The 25,001-nt window shown below is 37.7% G+C and overlaps 1 protein-coding gene across 3 annotated transcripts in view; it reads right to left on the bottom strand.

The window, feature by feature from the left end:
* KLHL2 (kelch like family member 2) overlaps nucleotides 1-25,001 on the bottom strand; it is a 107,844-nt gene that overhangs the window by 24,926 nt on the left and 57,917 nt on the right. The gene's annotated exons all lie outside the window — the stretch shown is intronic.

The following is a 25,001-nucleotide window of genomic DNA, read 5'->3' as shown; positions in this document are numbered from 1 at the left end:
ACTGCTTAAAAAAGAAGGGGTTTTTTGGAAGCTAACCTAAGAATGAGAAAACCAACTGTACTTCTCAAGGCAAGAACTAACAAGACAAACCCAAACAAACTCACCTGGGGAAGAGGTCTGCTGCACCTGAGTGCAAAGCACAAACACAGGCAGCAAGGCTGCCTCACTGTACACTCAGTTGAATCCCGTCTGTTTTACGTGGTGGTATTTTACAGTTAAGCATCTATTCTTTACATGGTGATAAGACTACTGGCATTTAAATTTGTAAAACCTTTTGATTACATAAATGAGATAAATTACACGGTGTTATATAGTCACACACTTGAATGTATTATGTAAAACACGACAGGGCTCCAGAACATAATGGAGTAAGGAGGGAGACTTGCTTTATTTGAAAATGAAAGACTAAACTAAATAAACAGATCTTAAAGGCTGGTCAGTCTGAATATACGACTATCATTAAAAAAAACACAATTGGTTTATGATATAGATAGTTCTGAATTCTATGTAAGAAGTTTATTTGAGGATCAAATTACACAATTTTATAACCTTAATCCCCTTCCAGAAACTAGTAAAATTAGTAATTCTTAAAATGCTAAAAAAAATTTTTGATTTCACAAATATACTCACTCCATCAAAGGGGGGAAAAGCTATTAGTATAATCAATGACTTTAGAACTTAAAAAAAATTTTAATCATTTACAAAGTAATCTTTCCTACAAATCCAGCTCTTGTTTATAAAGTGTGAGCTCACAAGGAAATACGGTGCTTTGGGCTTTGGAGTCAGACATACTGGGCTTTGTCATGTGCTAGCCTGTAAAACCTTGGGGAAGTTATGTAATTTCTCTAAGCCTTGGTCTCCTCATCTGTAAAATGTGAATAATAAAAACACTTCACCTAATAAACTGTTTGTGAGGATTAAATAAACTAATGGTTTATAAAGCACCTAGAACTGTGTGTGCTAGAGAGTAAGGAGTAAATAATTTAGCTTTTACTGTATTGTGATCCCTAAGTTCTAAAGTAAAAATTTGCCAGGAAATCTAGGCATTTCCTAGGTCTTTAACCATATATATATAGTTAAATTAACCACATATATATGTTTGTGTGTGTGAGGAAGATTACATCTGTGCCAGTCTTCCTCTATTTTGTATGTGGGATGCCTCCACAGCATGAGTGATGAGTGGAGTAGGTCTGCACCGCAGATCCGAACCTGCAAACCTAGGCCACCAAAGCAGAGTGCACAGAACTTTAACTGTTCAGCCATGGGGCCGGCCCCTACAATTAATCACATTTTAGCAGCATTTTTTTTTAAAGGTTTTCCTAAGGTGAAATAAAGGATTCATTTCAAATATGTTTCAACATAACATACAAAAGAATAGTTGGCTTGCCTTTCAGAAATACTTGAAAAATAAAATCTGCATTTACATAAGCCCTAAGAATAACTATTCACCTCACAAAAGGTTCATCACAAGATGACTTTAAAAATAATAAGCAGCTCTAGGCTAATTATAAATGATTAGATTTACAAAAATCCCACTGACACACAATTTTTTGAAACTCAAAGTGTTGGTCAAGGAATGTATTACACTGAAATAAATATGAAAATGAGGATGAAAATGAAAAATAATTAAAAGGACAAAAAAATCAATGGAACATAACAGAGAGCCCCAAAATAGACCCACACAAACAGAGTCAACTGATCTCTAACAAAGGAACAAAGACAACTCAATAGAGAAAGGATAGCCTTTTCAATAAACGGTGTTGGAACAACTGAACACCCACGTGCAAACAGTGAATCTAGACACACACCTTACACCCTTCACAGAAATTAACTCAAAATGTACCATAGACTTAAATGTAAAACTCAAAACTCCTAAAAGACGACATAGGAGAAAAATCTAGGTGACCTCAGGGTTGGTGAAGACTAAGAACACCAAAAGCATGATCCATGAAAGAAAAAACTGATAAATTGGACTTCATTAAAATTACAAAGTTCTGCTCTGGAGAAGACCCTTTGAAGAAATGAAAAGATAAGCCACAGAGTAGGAGAAAATCTTTGCAAAACACATCTAATAAAGGACTGGTAGCCAAAAAAGTTCAACAATAAGAAAATAAACAACCCACTCTAAAAATGGGCAAAAGCTCTGAACAGACACCTCACCAAAGAAGATATATAGATGGCAAACAAGCATATGAAAAGATGCTCGACAACATACATCATTAGGGAACCACATATTAAAACATCAATGAGATACCACTACAGACATATTAGAATGGCTAAAATCCAAAACAATGACGACATCAAATGCTAACAAGGATGTAGAGCAACAGGAATGCTTATTCATTACTGGTGGGAAGACAGTTGGGTAGTTTCTTCCACAACTAAACATACTCTTACCATATGATTCAGCAATCACTCTCTTTGGTATTTACGCAAATTTCTATGTCCACATAAAAACCTGCACATGACTATTAAAATAACATGCTAAAGTATTTAATAATGTGTAAAATGCTTATATTATAATGTTCAGTAAATAAAAAAGCAAGATAAAAATTGTGCATGTAATTTGGCTTCAGCTGTGTAAAAAATGAATTGGAAGAAACTGGAAAGGTATATTTCAAAATGTTAACAGTGATTATCTGTAATCTGCAACATTTTCATCTTCGTAATTTTAGTATTCTCCAAATTTTCTATACTGATCTTGAATTAACTTTAGAATCAGAAAAAAGAGGAGGGTTCCAGGTCATATTGCCTACAGAATAAACTCCAGTCTTCACAGAATGGCTTCCAAGGCTTGCCAAAATGTGGCCCGCAATGCAGTCTTGTTCTTCACTACAGCTCCCAAACATTCTCCGTTCCGCTCCACTACCTAGCCACCATGTTCTCAACACTGTCCACTTTTATGGTTCTGTGCTCCTGTTTATCAAGTCTGTTCTCTCCTATCCCAAAGCAGGACATTATGACGCTGAAGAGCTAGGTTCCTTAAACCGTAATACAGAGATAGAGGCGAATGCTCAAAATTCTCTCTTAAGATTAGCTAAGAAAGAAAAATTCTACGTGTCTTTCCAATCCATAGTGAATATTATTGGTAGCAATAATAAACACAGAACTGTCTAAAATAACTCACTGGCTAAAATGATACACGATAAAGATTGCTCTTGACTACAAATTGCCACAAAAATTAAGAATTCTTAACAGAATTTGGATATGTAAAATCTGATCCTGAAAAATTGGACTTTATAAAAATAATAGCTACTATACAGATTATGGCAGATTAATACAAATTAGGATATATATTATAATCTTTACACTTGTTTTATAACTCACGTTCATTGTAAAACATGCACAGAAGAGAATAAACACCAAGGAAAAAAATTTGTTAAATAAAAATTGAAGTGAAAAATAATAGAAATAGTTCAATTGCCTGAAATAATGCCTGGCACATAGCAGACACTCAACAGATATTCGTTAAATGAAAGAACGAGCTCTTCTCTATAGAAAATTCTCCAGGGAATTAATTAGATTAGCTTAGTGGAGTTTTCTCAGAAAATGTTTTTTTTTTAACAGCTTTATTATTCATATACTATACAATTCACCCATTTAAAATGTACAATTTGGGGCTGGCCCCATGGCCGAGTGGTTAAGTTCACATGCTCCGCTGCAGGCGGCCCAGTGTTTCATTGGTTCGAATCCTGGGCGCGGACATGGCACTGCTTGTCAAGCCACGCTGAGGCAGCATCCCACATGCCACAACTAGAAGGACCCACAATGAAGAATATACAACTATGTACTGGGGGGCTTTGGGAGAAAAAGGAAAAAAAATAAAAAATCTTTAAAAAAAATGTACAATTCAATGGCTTTTAGTATATTCAGAATAGGAAACCACCACCACAATCACTCTTAGGATATTTTCACCACCTCCAAAAGAAAGCTCATACTCCATTAGTAGTCATTCCCCATTTCCCACCACGCCCCCAGCCCTAGGCAACCACTAATCTACTTTCTGTCTCTATAGATTTTGCCTATTCTGGACATGTCTTTCACATAAAATGAATCATACAATGTGTGGTCTCTTGTGACTGCCATCTTTTACTTAGCATGATGTTTTCAAGTTTCATTATGTTGTAGCATACTTCATTTCTTTTTATCGCCTAATAATATTCCACTGTACAGATATCCTACATTTTACTTATCCATCCATCAGCTGACAGATATTGGCTTGTTTCTACTCCTTGACTATTATGAATAATGCTATGAAAATTCAGGTACAAATTTTTGTGTTGACATGTTTTCATTGCTTTTGGGTATATCAGTGAACTGCCAGATCATGTGGTAACTGTTTAACATCTGAGGACTTGCCAGTCTGATTTTCAAAGTGGTTACACTAGAAAATGCTTTCTTGATGAAGATACGGTATTGACATATTACTTTTTTAAATGGTTTTTAATAATAAACACAAGGCAAACTGTTTAAAAAAAAAACACCCCTGAACATATGGGGCCAGCCTGGTGGCGCAGTGGTTAAGTTTGCATGCTCTGCTTCATTGGCCCAGGGTTTCACCAGTTCGAATCCCAGGCGCAGACATGGCACTGCTTGTCAAGCCATGCTGAGGCAGCATTCCACATGCCACAACTAGAAGAACCCACAACTAAAAATACACAGCTATGTACTGGGGAGCTTTGGGAGAAAAAGGAAAAAATAAAATCTTTTTTTAAAAAAAACCCTGCACATAAATATTTAAAGCAGTTTTATTTATAACCGCCAAAACTTTGAAGCAACTAAGATGTCCTTCAATAGGTGAAAGGATAAACAAACTGTGCTACAACATTCAATGGAATAGTACTCAGTAATAAAAAGAAATGAGCTATCAAGCCATGAAAAGACATGAAGGAATCTTAAATACATATTATTACGTGAAAGACGACAATCTGAAAAGCATACATACTGCAGAATTCCAACTATACAACATTCTGGAAAAGGTAAAACTAGAGACAGTTGAATGATTAGTAGTTACCAGGGGTTTGCTGGGGGAAGGGAGATGAGAAAGATGAATAGGTATAACACAGGGGATTTTTAGGGCGTGAAACTATTTTGCAAATAGTAAATATAGACTTCGGGTTTCTGGCTGCACAAGTAAGGAGCTTGGAAGTCACCACTCTGTTCTAACAAATAAAAAGTTGAATACACTGAAAAATCAACAACTCTTTTAGAATCCATAAGAGAGGTAAGGACACAGGGCAAACCACTGCCCTCAAGACTGGGGACACCAATAGGCGAATACAGGGAGTAGTGGCTTACTGGAACAGGGACTCAGGAGCAGAAACTACAGGGGGAACCAGTGCTGGGGTAGAAAAACCTGAACTGTAATTGGCAAGTTGCTGGAGGCTTAGTATAGACAACTCTTGAGAGTTAAAAACTCCGGTGGGGGCTGGCTCTGTGGCCTAGTGGTTAAGTTCAGCACACTCTGCTTTGACAGCCCAGGTTCAAGGGTTCAGATCCCAGGCACGGACCTACACCACTCTTCAGGGGGGATGCTGTGGTGGTGACCCACATACAAAATAGAGGAAGGTTGGTACAGATATTAGCTCAGGGAGAACCTTCCTCAAGCAAAAAGAGGAAGACTGACAACAGATGTTAGCTCAGAGCAAATCTTCCTCAGAAAACAAACAAAACTCCAGGGGGACCCCCACAATATTTCAGAATTTACCTTCAGGAGCTAGTTCTACCAGGTTTCCACAGTAAATATCAGAGAAAATTCCCCTTGGGCTTTTGGAGGGGAAATGGAACAACTGAAATACCCAGAGTACTCTGTTCTTAACAAGGCCTGCCCTCAGGAGAAACTAGTTAACCAGAGCCTAACCTGCTGGGGTATTATCAGAGCCTAACTTACCCGAGGAAGGGAAATAACCAACTCCAGCCCACTTTTGCCATCCTGTCCCACCTAAGGAAGGAGAAAAACCTGGGAACTACTCACGAAGTTCTCAGTCCAGAGGCACAGACTCACTAATAAAGTAAAACCTAATCGTAGGACTAGAGAATGCTTCCCGTCACATCACATCTCTCTACCACATTACTAAAAGCCTATTTACAACAGTTCCTTTCACTGGGTACATCATGTCCAGCTATCAAGAAAAAATTACACGGTATTCCAAAAGGCAAAAAACACAATTTGAAGTGACAGAGCAAGCATCAGAAGCAGACACGGCAGAGATGCTAGAATTACCAGACTAGGAATTTAAAACACAATTTAAACAACTATGATTAATATGTTAAGGACTCTAATGAATAGAGGAGACAGCATGCAAGAACAGATGAGCAATGTGAGCAGAGAGATGGAAATCCTAAGAAAGAACCAAAAAAAATAAATAAATAAAATGCTAGGATCAAAAACACTGTAAGAGAATGAAGAATGTCTTTGATAAGCTTATTAGTAAACAGGACACGGCTGAGGAAAGAATCTTTGCACTTAAGGATAACGGTGAATACGTGTCATTATATGTTTGCCAAAACCCACAGAAAGTACAACACAGAGTGAACCTGAAAATACACTATGGACTTTTTAGTCAACAATGTATCAATATTGGCTTGTTTACCGTAACACATGAACCACACTAATGCAAAATGTTAATAACAGGGGAAACAGAGAGGAGGCTGAATTTGTACTTCCTGCTCAATTTTTCTAAAATACCTACAATTGCTCTAACAAAGTTTATTAGTTAAGAAAGAATGCATTAACAAAGAAGAACATGAATGACAAACTTGTAATGAAATATGTCACTGATCAAAAGTCAAACTGGCAATTGAAAAAATACAAACTAAAGATTAAACTTAAACATGCACTTTTAAGGAATATCTAGTCCTTATGGTACAATATTACTTCACAATACAACTTCAAAATCTAGTATGAATTTTTTAATAGGGTTAAGATTTTAAGAAACCATCATGATTAATTACAAAAGTCCTCTCTGTATCTGAAATATGATCCCACTATTTCCTGACCTCACAAGCAGTTTACACAAAAAAGTTATTTCAAAAATTTTTTATACATAAGGAAAAACTTTTTGTCAGTGGTTGGGATTTGCTTTTTAAAGAGTGGACATAAGAAAAGCATAAAGAGATTCTTTACATAAAAGTTCCAAAATATTGAGAAATAAATTCATTTTAATGAAAATTTTGCAAACAGCTTATAAATTTTAAAATATGTATGTGTAGCAACTTGGAAATTCAAATAGGAAATATACAGTAACTACTGAACAAAAGAGAAGCTAATATAAACCTCTTTTTTCTAGTCATAAAAAATTTTCACCTCCAAATATATGTCTATAACGATTTTACACCAAGCTTCTGTGAATTTTAAATCTGAATCAAAGTAAGAGACTGCTGGCCTTCTTATACTTTTCATTTAGGGGAAAACCTCTCCAGTGGGAACCAACATAACGCAGAGAACATAAATTTTCTATGTTGTGACTACACAAATTATTCTAGCCTCTGCTTCAGAGTTCAAAGAAATGGACTTGCAAAAAAAAAAAAAAAACCAGTGATTTTTTTAATATCAGAAATTACATAAACTTAGACTAAGGGCATTAGTAAACTCTGTCCAAAGACAAGTCTGGAATCTCAATTCACTGTGTACTCTTTACTAGTGTATCAAAGGAGGTTAAGAGGACATGGAAAATAGTCGGCTCTTACAACTGTATTGCTAAAACCAGAACAGCCGGTACTCAAACAAATGAACCCCAGCCCCCGCACCAAGTACAAAAAAAACTGGTCTAAAGGAAAAGTAAAGAAAGAAGAAACGGTCAAAAAAACTTTCCTTGTAGACCTACACATATTTTTAAATAGTTCCAACTCTCACATACGTTCTACTTTCTACGAGGACACCTCTCCTCCTTAGTAAAATCTTTCAGTCTCTAACGTTTACACCTTCATATTCAGGTTTCTTTGGGAAGGGCGTCGGGAATATGTGACGCATCACTACATATGCAGGGCAGTATTTGGCAACACCGGGAGTAAATCAGTTTACTTTGGGGCCTGCCTTTCCTCTATTTATACTAACTGCCTGATTCTTCAAACGTTCTGTTGTACCTCTAGGCAATTTAACAGGATTGTTGCCTGTAACACACTCCCCACAGGGAAACAGATGCACCAGATGACTGGCTGAGTCACTGTAAGGCACTCTAAGGCACACGATATTTTGAACTTCTTTGGCTACAAAAGTTTGTCTTATGAATAATATTTGACTTAACATCACCTAACAGGAGCATTTATCAATCTGTCCCACTCAAACTGAAGATTCTACACACTTACCTACAAGAACTCACACAATTTGTAAGGCTTGATTCCATCCCACAAACCAGCACGGCTCATGGATATTAGGGCCACCATTCCTGGCCCAACTCTCACTCACTGTTTCCAGAACGGCTTGTAACCTGATGCTGCCAACCACTTTCTGATGCCAGTGTTTGCAGTTCCCTTTGTTTCTGAGCAACCTTTGCTTGCTCTGCATGATTCTATCAACCTTAACACTTTAACCAACTCACTTGGTATCAAACTAAAAATGCTAAAAATAGTATCCAAACCTATTACAGTATTTTAAAGCAGCATCTATTATTTCTTTTCTTGTAACCCTTGTGCTATAAGGAAAAAAAAAAAGACTTCGGGAAAACGGTTGGGTGATTTAAGCTTCTGGTAAACATTACTGGGAATAGGGAAGTGAGCTAATTATTACTCAGTTAATGAAATTTGTTGGTTTTTTTTTTTGAGGAAGATTAGCCCTGAACTAACATCTGCCACCAATCTTCCTCTTTTTTGCCAAGGAAGACTGGCCCTGAGCTAACATCCATGCCCATCTTCCTCTACTTTATATGTGGGATGCCTGCCACAGCATGGCTCAACAAGCAGCACCTGGGATCCAAACTGGCAAACCCTGGGCCACCAAAGCAGAATGTGCGAACTTAACCACTGCACCACCGAGCCGGCCCAATGAAATATTTTTAATGAATGGCCAAGAGAAAAATACATCACATCTACATAATATATGAATAAACCCTTCTCTAAATGACACTATAGTATACTTTAATCTACTACCTTCACAATGGTCATTCTCAAACTTTATGCTGAATATGACAGTTCCACTGTTGCCATCAAACCATCCTGATTTTGATTTGGGGCTAGAATGGAACTACTGTGAGAAATATAGAGTAATGTTCCAAAATGGATAAGATTCATTATCAAAAGGAGTAATTACACATTTGTGTACATGTACACACCCACATGCACAGACACACGCATAGAGTCATCCCTCAGCATCCACAGGGGGATTACTTCCAGGACCCTCCTATACCCAAATCCACAGATGCTCAAGTCCCTTATAAAAAATGGCATATTTGCATATAACCTAGGCACATCCTCCCATATACTTTAAATCATCTCTAGATTACTTACGATACCCAAGACAATATAAATGCTATGTAGATAGTTGTTATGCTATATTGTTTAGGGAACAATGACAAGAAAAAAGTCTCTACATGTTCAGAAGAGGGACAACCACCATAGGCCTTTCCCTCTGCGGCTGGTGGAATCTATGGATGTGGAACCTACAGTTAGTGGAACCTGAAGATGCGGGTGGCCGACTGTATCTAAATGAGTCCATGGCCACACATTACCTCCACCTAGTTTTACGCCTCAGAATGCTCTGGGGTAAGAAGAACGGAAAGTGCTTTGCTTTAAAGCACCTATAACTAATTCTCTTACACTAAAATAAAGAAGATCTTGTCATCTGAATGGGAAAAAGCTTAATTCTGTATTTGGTGGCAGAAAAAAATTATGTAAGGACAAAAGGAGCTTTACAAAGTTGTTATGGGAACATATAAAATCCAAACCATATATATAAAAGAAATTTCTTGGCCATCTCAGAAGGAACAGCTTTGGGTGAGAGGAGATCACAAGTTTTAGTCAATTTATGTGAGACACTTACCATCAGGCAAACCACTTCTCCAATACATTTAAAAAATATATGTCATGGCCTCCTAACAATGCTTTTATGTGAATCAATCAGTGAGTAAAATCTTGGGTCTGTTTTCAAAAACATTAAAATAACATGAACCTGGCATGACGAAGAGTAGCAATTCTCAATTTTAAGATTCCTATACACATACTCAAATTTCTAGGTACCCAAAAGCAACTGAAAACACGTTTGTATAGAAACTGGTTCATAGGAATTCTGTAGAAAGAAAGACAAGAAGGTTAGTGCTGCCCATCTGTTATTTCATATGTTCTTGATACAAATCACTATTTGTCTCTCTGATGCTTAGTTCCTGCTGTTAAATGTTCTAATAACACTACTACTACTAATAAAAATTATATGATATAGGGGCTGGCCCCGTGGCTGAGTGGTTGGGTTCGCGTGCTCCGCTGCAGGCGGCCCAGTGTTTTGTTGGTTCGAATCCTGGGCGCGGACATGGCACCGTTCATCAAGCCACGCTGAGGCAGCGTCCCACATACCACAACTAGAAGGACCCACAACGAAGAATATACAACTATGTACTGGGGGGTTTTGGGGAGAAAAAGGAAAAAATAAAGTCTTTAAAAAAAAAAAATTATATGATATAAACATTTCTTCCCTGCCTCAAGCCACAAAACAATGAAGACCAAAGTTGAACACAAAACAAAACAAAATCCTACTATAACATGGTGTACTATTTCATCCTGCTGGTAAGAGTATAAATTAGTACAGAGAGCAATATTGAAATCTCATCCTATAAATACACTTGACCACTTATGAAATGGCACATTTCATGCAGCATTGTTTTTAATAACTGCAAAAGAGAGTTTAACAGCAGGCATTGGTTAAAAATGGTACAACCACACAATGGAATATTCTGCAGCTGTAAAAAAAAAAAAAAAAAAAAAAAGAATGAAGAAGCTTATGATATGAAAAGAGCTTCAGGAAATATTGCAAATTTAAGGAACAAAAGGCAAAGAACAGAGAGTATAAAGCATGCTGGCTACCTTTTGTGTAAGAAAGGAAAGATAAGACTACAGATTCATGTATACTGGAAAGCTATAGAAGGAACCACAGTCACACATTGCTTAACGATGGGAATACAGTCTGGGAAATGCATTGTTAGGTGATTCTACCGTTGTAGGAACATCACAGAGCATACTTATACTAACCTAAATTATATAACCTACACACATAGGCTATATGGTACTAATCTTATGGAATCACTGTCATATATGCAGGCCACCATTGACTGAAACGTCGTTATATAGCACACGACACAATAAAAACAGTTACCTATAGAGGGCATTAAAGGGAAGTAGGACAGACGTGGAAACAAACTTTTTCAATGGACAGCTTTGTACATTGTTTGTTACATAAACCATGTGAATAGATTAGCCTCCCTCACCAAAAAAACACAACACAAAAAACAAAACCCAGAAACTAATAGCAGTGATTACTTTTAGGGAGGGCAGAAATGAGGGACAAGAGTGAAGGAGAGATTTTTTTCAATGTATACCTTTCAAACAGTTTTAAACCTTTGTGTATATGATCAAACGATCTTGCACAAGGATGCTAAGACCAGTCGAAGGGGAAACGACAGTCTCTTCAAAAATTAGTGTTGGGAAAACTGGAAGAATGAAGGTAGGCTCTAATCTTACACAATATAAAAAAATTAATTCAAAACGCATTAAAGACCTAAACCTAAGAACCAAAACTATAAAACTCCTAGAAGAACACATAGGGGAAAAGCTTCATGACATTGGTTTTGGCAATTTTTTCTTAGATATGACACCAAAAGCACAGGCAACAAAAGCAAAAGTAGACAAACGGGACTACATCCAACAAAAAATTTTGTACATCAAAGGACACAATCAACAGAATGAAAAGGCAATTTATGTAACAGGAGAAAATATTTGCAAATCATGTATCTGATAAGGGGGTAATATCAAGAATATAAAAGTAAGTCCTAGAACTCAATAGCAAAAAACCCAAACAATCCAATTAAAAAATAGGCAGAGGAGAGAAAGACGAACTCTGTATGACTCCACTCATAGGTGGAAGTTAACATATAGACAAGGAGAACTGATCTGTGGTTACCAGGGGAAAGGGGGGTGGGGGGAGGGCACAAAGGGTGAAGTGGTGTGCCCACAACATGACTAACAATAATGTACAATTGAAATTTCACAAGGTTGTAAACTATCATAATCTTAATTAAAAAAAAATGGGGAGAGGAACTGAACAGACATTTTTCCAAAGAAGACAAACATATGGCCACCAAGCATATGAAAAGATATTCAACACTGCTCATTATCAGAGAAACTCAAATGAAAACCACAGTGAGATATCACCTGACATCCACTAGAATGGCTATTACCACAAAGGCAAGAGATCCTTGCTGGCAAGGAAGTAGAGAAAAGGCAACTCTTGTGCACTGTTGGTAGGAATGTAAATCTACCATATAGCCACTATGGAAAACAGCATGAAGTTCCCCCCAAAATTATAAATAGAACTACTATATGATCCAGCAACCCCACTTTTGGGTATATCTCTGAAGGCAATGAAATCACTATCTTGAAGAGATCTCTGCACTCTTGAGTTCACTGAAGCATTATTCACAAAAGCCAAGATATGGAAACAATCTAAGTACCCATCATCGGATGAACAGATAAAGATGATGTGGAAAAATATACAGTAAATATGTACACACACTCAATGGAATATTATCCAGCAATGCGAAGGAAATCTTGCCATTTGTGACAACACAGATGCACCATGAGGGCATTATGCTAAGTGAAATAAGCAAGACAGAGGAAGACGAATACTATGCAATATAACTTATAGGTGGAATCTAAAAGAGCTGAACTCACAGAAACAGAGTAGAGTGGTGGTTACCAGGGCTTAGGGGGTGAGGGAAATGGGATATGTTGGTCAAAGGGTACAAACTTTCTGGGGATCTAATGTACAGCATGTACATGGGGATTATCATTAACCATACTGTATTTATAGTTGAAAGTTGCTAAGAGGGTAGATCTTAAATATTCTCACTGGTGATAAGGAAGTAATGGTAATTATGTTTTGCTATTGAATTGTATAAATTATATATTTTGAATATTAACCCCTTATCAGAAATACAATTTGCAAATGTTTTCTCCCATTTCATAGGATGCCTTTTCATTTCGTTGACAGCTTCTTTTGTTGCGTACGAGCTTTTTAGTTTTATGTAGTTCCACTTATTAATTTTTGCTTCCGTTGCTTTTGCTTTTGGGATCATATCTGAAAAACCACTACCAAGATCAATGTCAAGGAGCTTGCCATCCATGTTTTCTTTCAGAAGTTTTACAGTTCAGGGTCTTATGTTTAAGTCTTTAATCCATTTGAGTTAATTTTTGTGAGTGTTGTGAGAAACGGGTCCAATTTCATTCTTCTGCATGTGGTTATCCAGTTTTTCCAACAACATTCACTGAAGAGACTATACCTTTCCATACTGAATATTCTTGGCTCCCTTGTCAAATATTAGTTAACCATATTCGCAGGGGGTTATTTCTGGGCTCTCAATTCTGTTTCATTTGTTTATATGTCTATTTTTATGTCTGTACCATCCTGTTTTCCTTACTAGAGCTTTCTAGTATAGTTTGAAATCAGAAAGTGTGATGCCTACAGCTTTGTTCTTCTTTCTCAGGATTACTTTGGCTATTTGGGGTCTTTTGTGGTTCCACACAAATTTTAGGATTTTAAAATTTGTGTGAAAAATACCACTGGAATTTTGATAGGAATTGTATTGACTCTATAGATGGCTTTGGGTAGTATGGACATTTTAACAATATTACTTGTGGTTTTTTCCATTTGTGTTTTTTTTCAATTTCATCGAAGTCATAGTTTTCAGCGTACAGGTCTTTTATCTCCTTGGTTAAATTTTTTCCTAAGTATCTTACCGTTTTCCATGCTATTGTGAATGGGAGTGCTTTATTTCTTTTTCAGATAATTCACTGCTGATGTATAGAAACTCAACTGATCTGTGTTGATTTTGTATCCCCTTTACTGAATTTGCTGATCAGTTCTAATAGTTTTTTTGGTGGAGTCTTTAGGATTTTCTATACGTAAGATCATACCATCACAAGCAAAGATAATTTTACTTCTTCTTTCCCAATTGGATGCCTTTTATTTCTTTCTCGACTGACTGCTCTGGCTAAGACATCCAGTACTATGTTGAATAGGAGTGCTGAGAGTGGGCACCCTTGTCTTGTTCCTGATTTTAGAGGAAAAGCTTAGACATTTCCCTGCTGAATATGATGTTAACTGTGGGCTTGTCATATACGGCCTTTATTACATTAAGGTATGTTCCTTCTATACCCAATTTGTTGAGAATTTTTATCATGAAAGGATGCTGTATTTTGTCAAATGCTTTTTTGCATCTATTGAGATATGACTTTTATCTTTCATTCTACTAATGTGGTGTACCACGTTTATTGATTTGCAGATGTTGAACCATCCTTGAATCCTACAGATAAATTTCACTTGATCATGGTGTATCATCCTTTTAATGTGCTGTTGAATTTAGTTTGCCAATATTTTGTTGAGAACGTTTGCATCTATATTCATCAGAGATTTCAGCCTTAGTTTTCTTTTCTTGTAATGTCCCTATCTGGCTTTGGTATGAGGGTAATGCTGGCCTCACAAAATGAGTTTGGGAGTATTCCCTCCTCTTCTATTTTTTGGAAGAGTTTGAGAAGGATTAGTGTTAATTCTTTAAATGTTCGACAGAATTCACAAGTGAAGCCCTACGGTCCTTTGTCTTTGTTGGAAGGTTTTTTATTACTGATTTAATCTCCTTATTTATTATTAGTCTGTCCAGATTTTATATTTCTTCATGATTCAGTCTTGGTAGGTTTGTATGTTTCTAGAAATTTATCCATTTCATCTAGGTTATGTTGGCATACAAGTGTTCATGGTAGGCTGTTATGGTCCCTTGTATTTCTGTGGTATGAAGTGCAATGCCTCCTCTTTCATTACTGATTTTATTTACCAGAATATTCTTTTTTTCTTAGTCTAGCTAAAGGTTTGTCAATTTTCTCTTTAGAAAAAAAAAACAGCTCTTAGTTTCATTGACTTTTTCTAGTGTTTTTCTGGTTTCCATTTCATTTACTTTTGCTCTGATCTTTGTTACTTCCTTCGTTCAGGTAACTAGGCTTAGTTTGTTCTTTTTCTATATCCTTGAGGTGTAAAGTTAGGTTGTTTGTTTGAGATCTTTTTCTTAATGTATGCATTTATCACTGTAAACTTCACTCTTAGAACTGCTTTTGCAGCATTCCATAGATTGTGGTATGGTATGTTTCTGTTTTCATTTGTTGCAAGATATTTTATATCCTTTTTGATTTCTTCTTTGACTCATTGGTTATTCAGGTGTACTGTTTCATTTCCACTGGAATTTTGTGAATTTCCCAGTTTCCTCCCATTAGTGATTTCTATTTTCATAGCATTGGGGTCAGAAACGGTACTTGGCATGATTTCAATCTTCTTAAATTTTCTAAAAATTGTTTTATGACCTATTATTTGATCTATCCTGAAGGATGTTCCATGTGCACTTAAAAAGAATGTGTATTCTGCTGCTGTTGGATAGAATGTTCTATATATGTCTGTTAAGTCCATTTGGTCTAAAGTATAGTTCAAGTCCAACGTTTCCTTGCTGATTTTCTGTCTGGAAAATTGCCGAAGGTGGGTTACTGAAGTCCCCTACTACTATTTTATTGTTGTCTATTTCTCCCTCTAGATCTGTCAGTATTTCTTAATATATTTAGGTGCTCCAATGCTGGGTGCATATATATTTACGATTGTTATATCTTCTTGATGAATTGGTCTCTTTCTCATTACATAATGACCTCCTTTATCTTTAATTACATTTTTGGCTAACATTTATTTTGTCTGATATAAGTATAGACACCCCTGCTCTTCTTTGATTTCCACTTGCAAGGAATATTTTTCTCCATTCCTTCACTTTGAGGGTATGTGTATCCTTAAAGCTGAAGTGAGTCTCTTGTAGGCAGCATGGAGCCGAACTGATCATATAGCACTCTAGTTTTTTTAATCCATCCAGCTACTCTACACCTTTTTATTGGAAAACTCAATCCATTTACATTTAGAGTATTAATGATAGGTAAGAACTTACTAATGCCATCTCATTCATTGCCTTCTGGCTGTTCTGTAGTTCCCTTGTTCCTCTCTTGCTGCCTTCCTTTGTGAATTGCTGGTTTTCCATAATGGTATACTTTAATTCCCCTCTCATTTTTCTTTTGTGAATCTACTGTAGGTTTTTATCTTGTGGTTACCATGAAGTTTACATAAAACATCTTAATAGATATAACGGTCTATTTCATGCTGATAACCTAACTTCAATTGCACAGAAAAACTTCACCCTTTTACTCTCGCCACATTTGATGGTTTTTGATGTCACAATTTACCTCTTTTTATACTGTGAATTCACTAACAAATTATTGTAGCTATATTTTTAATATTCTTGTCCTTTAATCTTCTACTAGAGTTAACACACCACCCTATTACAGTATTAGAGTATTCTTAAGTTAATTATATACTCACCTTTACCAGTGTGTTGTATTATTTTCATCTCTTTTCATGTTACTAATTAGCATCCTTTCATTTCAGCATTTCTTATAAGGCAGGTCTAGTAATAATGATTTCTTTGGTTTTTGTTTGTCTGGGAAAGTCTTTATCTCTTCTTCATTTCTGAAGGACAGCTTTCCCAGGTAAAGTATTCTTGGTTGACAGTATTTTTCTTTCAGCATTTTGAATATATCATCCCACTGTCTCCTGGCCTAGAAAGTTTCTGCTGAGAAATATGCTGACAGTTTTATGTGGCTTCCCTTACAAGCTTTTGTTCTTGCTGCTTTTAAGATGATCTATTTGGAGGCCAGCCCTGTGGCCGAGTGGTTAAGTTTGCATGCTCTCCTTCAGCAGCCCAGGGTTCGGATCCTGGGCACGGACATGGTACCGCTCACTAGGTCATGTTGAGGCGGTGTCACACATGCCACAACTAGAAGGACCCAGAAGTAAAATATACAACTATGTACTGGGGGGATTTGGGGAGAAAAAAAAAAAGCAGGGGAAAAAAAAGAAGATTGGCAACAGTTGTTAGCTCAGGTGTCAATCTTTATTAAAAAAAAAGATCTATTTGTCTTTGATTATTGACTTTTATTATAATGCATCTTGGAGAGGATTTAAGCTGATTTTGTTTGGTGACCTATAAAGCTTCATGAACGTGAATATGCAAATCTTTCCCTAGATTTGGGTAGTTCTCAGCTGTTATTTCTTTAAATAAGCTCTCTGCCTCCCTTCTCCTTCTTGAAGTCCAATGATTCACACATTGGTTCTTCTGATGGTATCTCTGAGATTACATAGTCTTTCTTCACTCTTTTTCATTCCTTTTCCTTGTTCTCTGACTAGATAGTTTCAAAGTTCCTGTATTCAGTCTCACTGATTCTTTCTTCTGCTTGATCAAGTCTGATATTGATGATCTCTATTGCATTTTTCATTTCATTCACTGAACTCTTCAGCTCCAGAATTTCTGTTTGGTTCTTTTTTATGATTTCTCTTTGTTAAACTTCTTATTTTACTCATGTATTGTTTTCCTGATTTCACTGAATTGTCTTTCTCTGTTTTCTTGTAGTTCATCAAGTTTCCTTAAAACAGCTACTTGGAATTCTTTGTCAGGTAAATCATAGATCTCTGTCTTTGGGTTCAGTTACTGGAAGATTATGGTGACCTTTTGGTGGCGTCATGTTACTTTGATTTTTCATGTTTCTTGGAGCTGTGTGTTGCTGTCTTCACATCTGAAGTAGTAGTCACCTCCTCCAGTTTTTACTGCCCTTTGAGGCTTTTTCAGACCTTCTATGGATACACTTGCTCCATGTTTTTTCTTCCCTTTTGTGGCAGAATTCTTAAGCTTGTATGCCTTCTCTCAATCCTGCAATGCACCAAACTGAGTGCTGACAGCCTCTTTTGTTTTCTGACAGGTGGTGCTACCGCTGAACTTTGTGGTCTCTACCTGACCCACAGATTCAAGCCTGCTTTCTGCACGTGCTCATTTGCCATCTTTCAAAGCTCACTCTCACTGCTTCCTCCGGAAGCACACACACACAGAGCTAGCCAGAGTTGGGGTAGGGTAGGCATGGAAGGACTTGGGGTGCCCATGGGTTAGTTGAGGGCATCCACAGGTGGGGCTTCCCCAGTGGCTTGTGGGCAAGCTTCTTGATGGAATTCACTATGCAGTTAGTAAGATCTGTGTCCCTTTAAGGTCCTCTGAGAGTTCTACATGCTGCTTTCCCAGACTCTTCCTGCCCCCAAGACATGGAGCTCTTGATTTAGTACTCTGGATGGGGCCAGAGAGAAATGAGTCTCTTTGGCAGCATCCACACAGCTGGGGAAGCTGGTTGCTCACTCACATGCTCTCTCTTTCCCCTGTAAGAGGAATCACAGGCTGAGGAAGATCTCTCTGGGCCCTATGCTATGCCGCCTTTGGGGAGAGGCAATGCAGGTAAAGTCTAACTGTTCCTCTTACCCACTCCAACATGGCCAAACTCATATTTTTTTTCCTCTAATGAAGTATTGGATCTTATCCTCTAGAAACCTGGACTTTCACAAAGGATCTCTCTTCCAAGCATGATTGTCTAGGTCAGTGTTCTCCAGAGTCTCCCAGACTGCAGTAAAGAGGGGCTGGAACTGGCTCATGGGTCACTTCAAGGTTCAAAGCTGGGACTGAGGTCAGTCTGCCTACTAGCCAATGCATGGATGGCCAAAGTTCCTTCTGGGTCCCTTGGCCTATGGTGCTGGATCCCACAGCTCTCACAAAGGCACTGCTGTTCACAGACGGATGTGGAATATTTATTGGTGGCAGAGAGGGGACAAAAATGAGGGATTATCTTATGTCACCATGATCAAAAACAATGTTTTTAACCATGTGAAAACATTAGTGGTTAAAATTTTTAAAACAAAGAAAAAATAAAATATCTGCCAAACTGGGCCAACCAGTTTCCTTCACCAATGGGAAAGAAAAATGTTGCTATAGAAAGTCAATGCAGGGGCCAGCTCCGTGGCCGAGTGGTTAAGTTCGCGCGCTCCACTGCAGCGGCCCAGGGTTCAGATCCTGGGAGCGGACATGGCACCGCTCGTCAGGCCACGTTGAGGCGGCATCCCACATCCCACAACTAGAAGGACCTGCAACTAAGATATACAACTATGTGCAGGGGGGGTTTGGGGAGATAAAGCAGGAAAAAAAAAAAAAAGTTTGGTAACAGTTGTTAGCCCAGGTGCCAATCTTTAAAAAAAAAAAGAAAGTCAATGCATTTTATTGTCTTGACTTCAGTGGACAAATATCTACTATTTTAAAAAAGAAAAGACCAACAGTTTACCCACCTCCATCCCTCCACCTCCCCATCGTGAGCCACTGCTTTACTTGCTGGCCTTTACACCAAACTTCTTCAGGGTAGATCTTAATATTGAAGCTTCTGCATTCAATGCACACTCACATCTTTGTCTGTTATAACATTGCCTCTAGCTCACCTTTCCCCTGAAATTGTTCTTTGGAAGTCCTTTTCTTAGGATTAGTATTTCTCAATCCCTGGGCAGTGTTTAACTCTGATGACACACCCTCCTAGACTGGATTCTATAATACATTTTTCTATCTTTCTGACCACTAAGTTTGTCTCCTTCAGCTCCCTAAAACTATGGATTACCTATGGTCCTGCCTGTCCTGAGCCTCCTTTTCTTCTTCTGCTTGTTTTCCCTTAACGATCTCATCCACATTCATGTGTCCTCAGTTATCTTCAACTATGACCCCAGTGTGGTTGTTCCTAAAGCCAACCTCTCTCCCAAACCCCAATATTTGAATCCCCAGCTGTCTGTCAATCTCCCTATGACCTGTTTAACAGTCATGGCTTTTTTGAACAGACAGATCCACCCCACACCAAGCACCCAACAACACATACAAGCAGTCCTGTACAACCCTCACATTGTTCACTGTCTTAGGCCACTTACCTTGGCCTGTTTTGAGCTCTATGGTCTGATTTTGTTCATCATTGTGCATCTTTCCATTGATGGCTTTGCTTCACTCCTTGGGTTGATGCTTGACAAAGATTCTCTGGCTGTGTCTGCTGATTATCTCCTTAAAATAAATCAAGCTCTTCCTCTGGCCAAGCTATATTTGGCTATTGTTAATCATCTTGTCCAATATGAGAATCTCTAAATTGATACTGCACTTCACTGCTGGTTCTCCCCTGAGCAATCAAGACTAAGACCAATCTACACTTCAAACAGTGTTAGTGCTTTCCTCCAGACACCTGCTTGACCTCCTGTGTTCCTTTTGTGTCTTAATGGCTCTACTATCCATACTGATTTCAAGGCTACATGAAGTCTCAGTAACAGCTGATTCTTCACTCTTTCCCTCTTTTTTTATTGTGGTAAAAACATACAACACAAAATTCACCATCTTGACTATTTTTAAATATACTGTTCAGGAGTGTTAAGTATACTTCATTGTTGGGAAACAGAGCTCCAGAACTTTTTCATCTTGCAAATGTGAAACTCTAGATCCATTAAATAACTCCCCCCCTTTTTTTTTTAATTTCCTCCATCCCTTCCTCTCTTTAATAACTTCCTAAAATAAACTGTTTCACAAATCCCATTGATTCCTTCTCAGTAATTCCATAGGAAATCATAAGATTTAGTGATATAAGGGATTTGAAAGGTCACTGGACACAACTTTATCATATGTAAGAGTAACCTCTAAAATATTCATATCCAGTAGATATCTGGCTGCAGTTGCACACATCAACAGACAGCAAGGCAGTCCCATCATTCTTGAACACTTACTATAACTGGAAGTTCCTCTTTATGTCACACTAAAATCTCTCTCCCTCTTATTTTGCAACATTGATGCTACTTCTGCCCACGACAGAACAAGATTAATCTCTCTCTCTCTCATGATCCTTCAACCATCTACAGAGGGCATTATGTTCTCCCAAGTTTTCCTATTACAGTGTAGAAACTAAGTCTTTCAACCACCCCTTGTACAACGTGTTTTGAGGTTTTCATCATTATCATGGCTCTGAATTCAGGGCTTCAGTTCATCAGACTCTCTCAAAGCATGTAACCTGAAAAAGAACTCAATTTCATAGATATGGTCTGACCAGGGCAGAACAGAATGAGATAATCACCTTACAACTTTCTAGACACAATTACATTATTGATTGCTATTAAATACACTATAAACTAAAACCATACATCTTTGGATTGGTTTGGCTAATAAGAGCCTAACATTCGTCATAAAGCCAAGATGAGAAATTCTTCCTTCTCACTAAATGTTTATTCAGCTTACTGTACCTCATTAAGGTATAGTAAAAATTAGCAGCTATTGCACCCTGGCAATATATATGCACACACTAAAACGTACCACCTGTAGGGGAGGAAGACAATTCCTCTACCCACTCTAGGTCCTTCTGGCTGGTCTATGATTAAACTGACATGAGACAGAAGAACAAGAGAAAATCAAATAAAGCTTTATAACATGTATACATGGGAGAAACCCAGGAAAACTGAGCAACTCACCAGAATGGCTGAGGTTATCACCTTAAATGACACCTTCACTTAAAGACAAAGGAGAATGTTGGAGGTGGAGGGAGTCAGTTATGGGAGATTACCAGAAAAAGCTCAGTAAACTGAGAGCAAGGTTATTACGCAAATTTAAGGCCTTGCCTTCTGCAGTGATAAGAGTTTCTAAAGATAATGTGATCCCCCTCTTCCTGGTACAGAGACAGAGACACCTTTACAAATGGAGATTTCCCTTATAAATGTAAATGTCTCTTTCAAAGGGTAACTTCTACTTGGTTTTCAGAGTTTCTCCCCTGTGTGCAATTTCTTAAAAGTAACCAGCCCAAAATAATCCTCACGCAAAGAGACACATCTTGAGGTGGCCAATTCTGATCCCCCACACTACTAAGCATTTACCTAGAATGTAATGCTAAAGGGCAGAGCATCTCAGAGTTTAGTCTCTTTCCTCTACTCATATCCAGGTTCAGTTCCCATATCCACAATCTTGCTTCAGTCACCTCCTCTCTCTCTCTATTTCTCTAATTCTCACTCTGCTACCAACCTCAACTACTCTTTCCAATCCTTTCACTCACATACTGACAGATTATTCTGTTTATAGCACAGAGCTTTCATTGTGACACTAGTAATTTGCCTTTACTAGTTTACCACTGCCACTGAGTGAAGCCAATCTAGTTACACTGACATTCAATAATCAGTTCCTTCTCTCTGAATAAATCCCATAACTGCAATAGGGGATAATTCCTGTTATCAGAGACTATGCCATGAATATGCAATATACATTAAACACATATATTTTACACACATAATATACAGATACATTCTTCCTTATATATAAAGATTCTCTTCACTCTCCAGAGTAGTTGAACTTTCCTGTTTGCTTCCTTCCTGCAAATAAAATAATCTTATCAAGGAATGAAAGACAATCCCTAGAATTTGTCACACCAGGTCAATAGGGTTTATCAGCTCAGGTCCTCATCCCAAATTAAGTCCAATGAAATCAATAAGAGACGTCCAAAGTTTTGTTTGTTCTGCTTTGAACACTATGATAAGGTACAAAGTACCCTCTACATTTGATTTCTAAACACCAAGCACCTTTGTGATCACAACTGAATGCTAGGAAGGGTTTCTGTAATTCTTCTATATTCTATCTAGTGCAGAATCCCGTCTGAGAAGTGAGCGTAAGTACATGAGTAACAACAGTATTTTAGATCCATGAACAGCTCCTCCATGAGAGACAAAGTGTTTTTGGGAAAATCAAAATATCTCTAGTCTTCATTTTCCTAATTAATAAAATGAAAGAGTTAGACTAGATACTGCTAAGGTTCCCTGCAAGTGCTAACACTCTACAATTCTTTGATTTTGAATACTATTAGTCTATAGGAAAAAATAAATTCACATATATATCTCTAGCAGTTCCATTAACACAGACAGTTTTGGTGAAACCTGAAAACAGCTAACTCATCTCAGCTAGAAAAACTGTCAACAAAGCAGAACAGAGATTGCATTTAGTTTACTAGGGCATAAATGAGGACCATAATGAGTGCAAGAATATAAAAATGATTAATTCTTTTAAGAAGTGTCATTTATGGTGGCATGAATTCAATCAGGAAGTGCTATACATAAATGCTTTCACAGTTCTCCAAAAGAAGATTCTTCTGTATCTGTAAATTAACATTGCAATAGACCCTTGAATAATCAGCATCCATTCTTTAGTAGGCATATCACACAGTCAAGGCTAGTAATACCATTATTAAAACCACTCTCTCAACACAAGTTTCTTTCAAGAGGACAGCTTTCAAAATCATGGGCTTGTTTTAACAGATGTTTACCCCAAGCAGTGATTCCTAGCCTAAATTATAGAAGGGTGGGCAAATGATTGAAGTAAATTGATTGCAGAAGAAAATGTTACGGAAACTGCTTTTATAGAGAATAAACCATAATCTGGATATATGAAATTTGGGTATGAGTTGACTATTATTGCCTATAAACTCCTTGTAAGCAGGAGTTAAATTGTATCGAGCCTTTTATCACCTTCAGCAGTTTGGGCAATGCCAGGTACATAAAGAGAGTAGCTTTGAAATGACTGACCACTGAGTCTAAGCTAAGTAGCCAACAGATGGCTAGGAGAACCAGGACCAGACAGTACAGATTTATGAAGAAATACAAGAGCACAAAGGTTGAGACCTTAGAGTTCCAAATACCAACAAGGTCCAACATGCACTAGAATTGTGTTCTAAGGTAGCAAGTAGGTTTATGGAAGAAAGATGGTGGTCACTACAAACAGAATCTCAAGGGGAGCCAAGAGTTACAAATTTTGAAATTGCTGACGGCAGAAGAAACAAAGTATAGATGGAAAAGACAATCTAGGCATCCAAGACAGAAGTATGCATGGAGGCCAAGACAGAAAATGGGCTGCAGAGAGAATGCTGCAGACCGAGAGCCAGCCAATGCAGAACTGAGGATGGCGACAGTGACAGAAAAATAGTCTAGAAGTGGTACCTTTCTATCCATGTTCCCAGCGAGTCAGGGGGAGTGGCCCCTTAAAAAAGTTTTCCCTCAAGGGGGCTGGCCCCGTGGCCGAGTGGTTAAGTTTGCACGCTCCGCTGCAAGCGGCCCAGTGTTTCCTTGGTTCGAATCCTGGGCGCGGACATGGCACTGCTCATCAAACCATGCTGAGGCAGCGTCCCACATGCCACAACTAGAAGGACCCACAACGAAGAATATACAACTATGTACCGGGGGGCTTTGGGGAGAAAAAGGAAAAAATAAAATCTTTAAAAAAAAAAAAAAAAAAGTTTTCCCCCAAGATGAGGTTTGGGGGAAACGTAAAGTTTCATGTAAGTCAAACGGAGAGGGGATACACATGAAAACAGCTGGGCATATAAAAAAGTTTGACCATTGTACAAGCATAGTGGATGGGCTAAAAGCAGGGTAGTGTGGGCAGCCTGGATAGGTCTAGGATGTACTGACAGATAACAGGGTCAAGAGCAAGAAGAGAACAGGAAATAGACGAAAGCATGTCAGTGTCTGGAGAGGAGGACCCCTTCACAGGTAGTCCTGTTACTGAGGAATGCTGAGTATATACCAACCCCACAATTTCAGCAAACACTGGCTTCCAACGATACTGGAAATTTCCCCAAAAGTTAGAACTGATATTAAGAATCTTCTCAATTTTTAGTGTGGTGAGTGGTAAGATATAGGAATGACTAAGAAACTGAGACTATTGTTTCCCTTAAATTTGTTTGAAATTCTTGCAATTTAACCACTGGTAACTCTTGGTTTTCAACAAGGAAGACTAAATAAAATTCATATTTCAAGTTGTAATTAAAATCTAACTTCGAAAAGAATCCTTTGCCAGGAGTATTAAAATGCATTTAAA

This window comes from Equus quagga, chromosome 3 (assembly GCF_021613505.1).
Source record: "Equus quagga isolate Etosha38 chromosome 3, UCLA_HA_Equagga_1.0, whole genome shotgun sequence".
Taxonomy (NCBI): domain Eukaryota; kingdom Metazoa; phylum Chordata; class Mammalia; order Perissodactyla; family Equidae; genus Equus; species Equus quagga.
The sequence above is the reverse complement of the archived record's forward strand: the minus strand, read 5'-3'. Positions and strand labels throughout refer to the sequence as shown.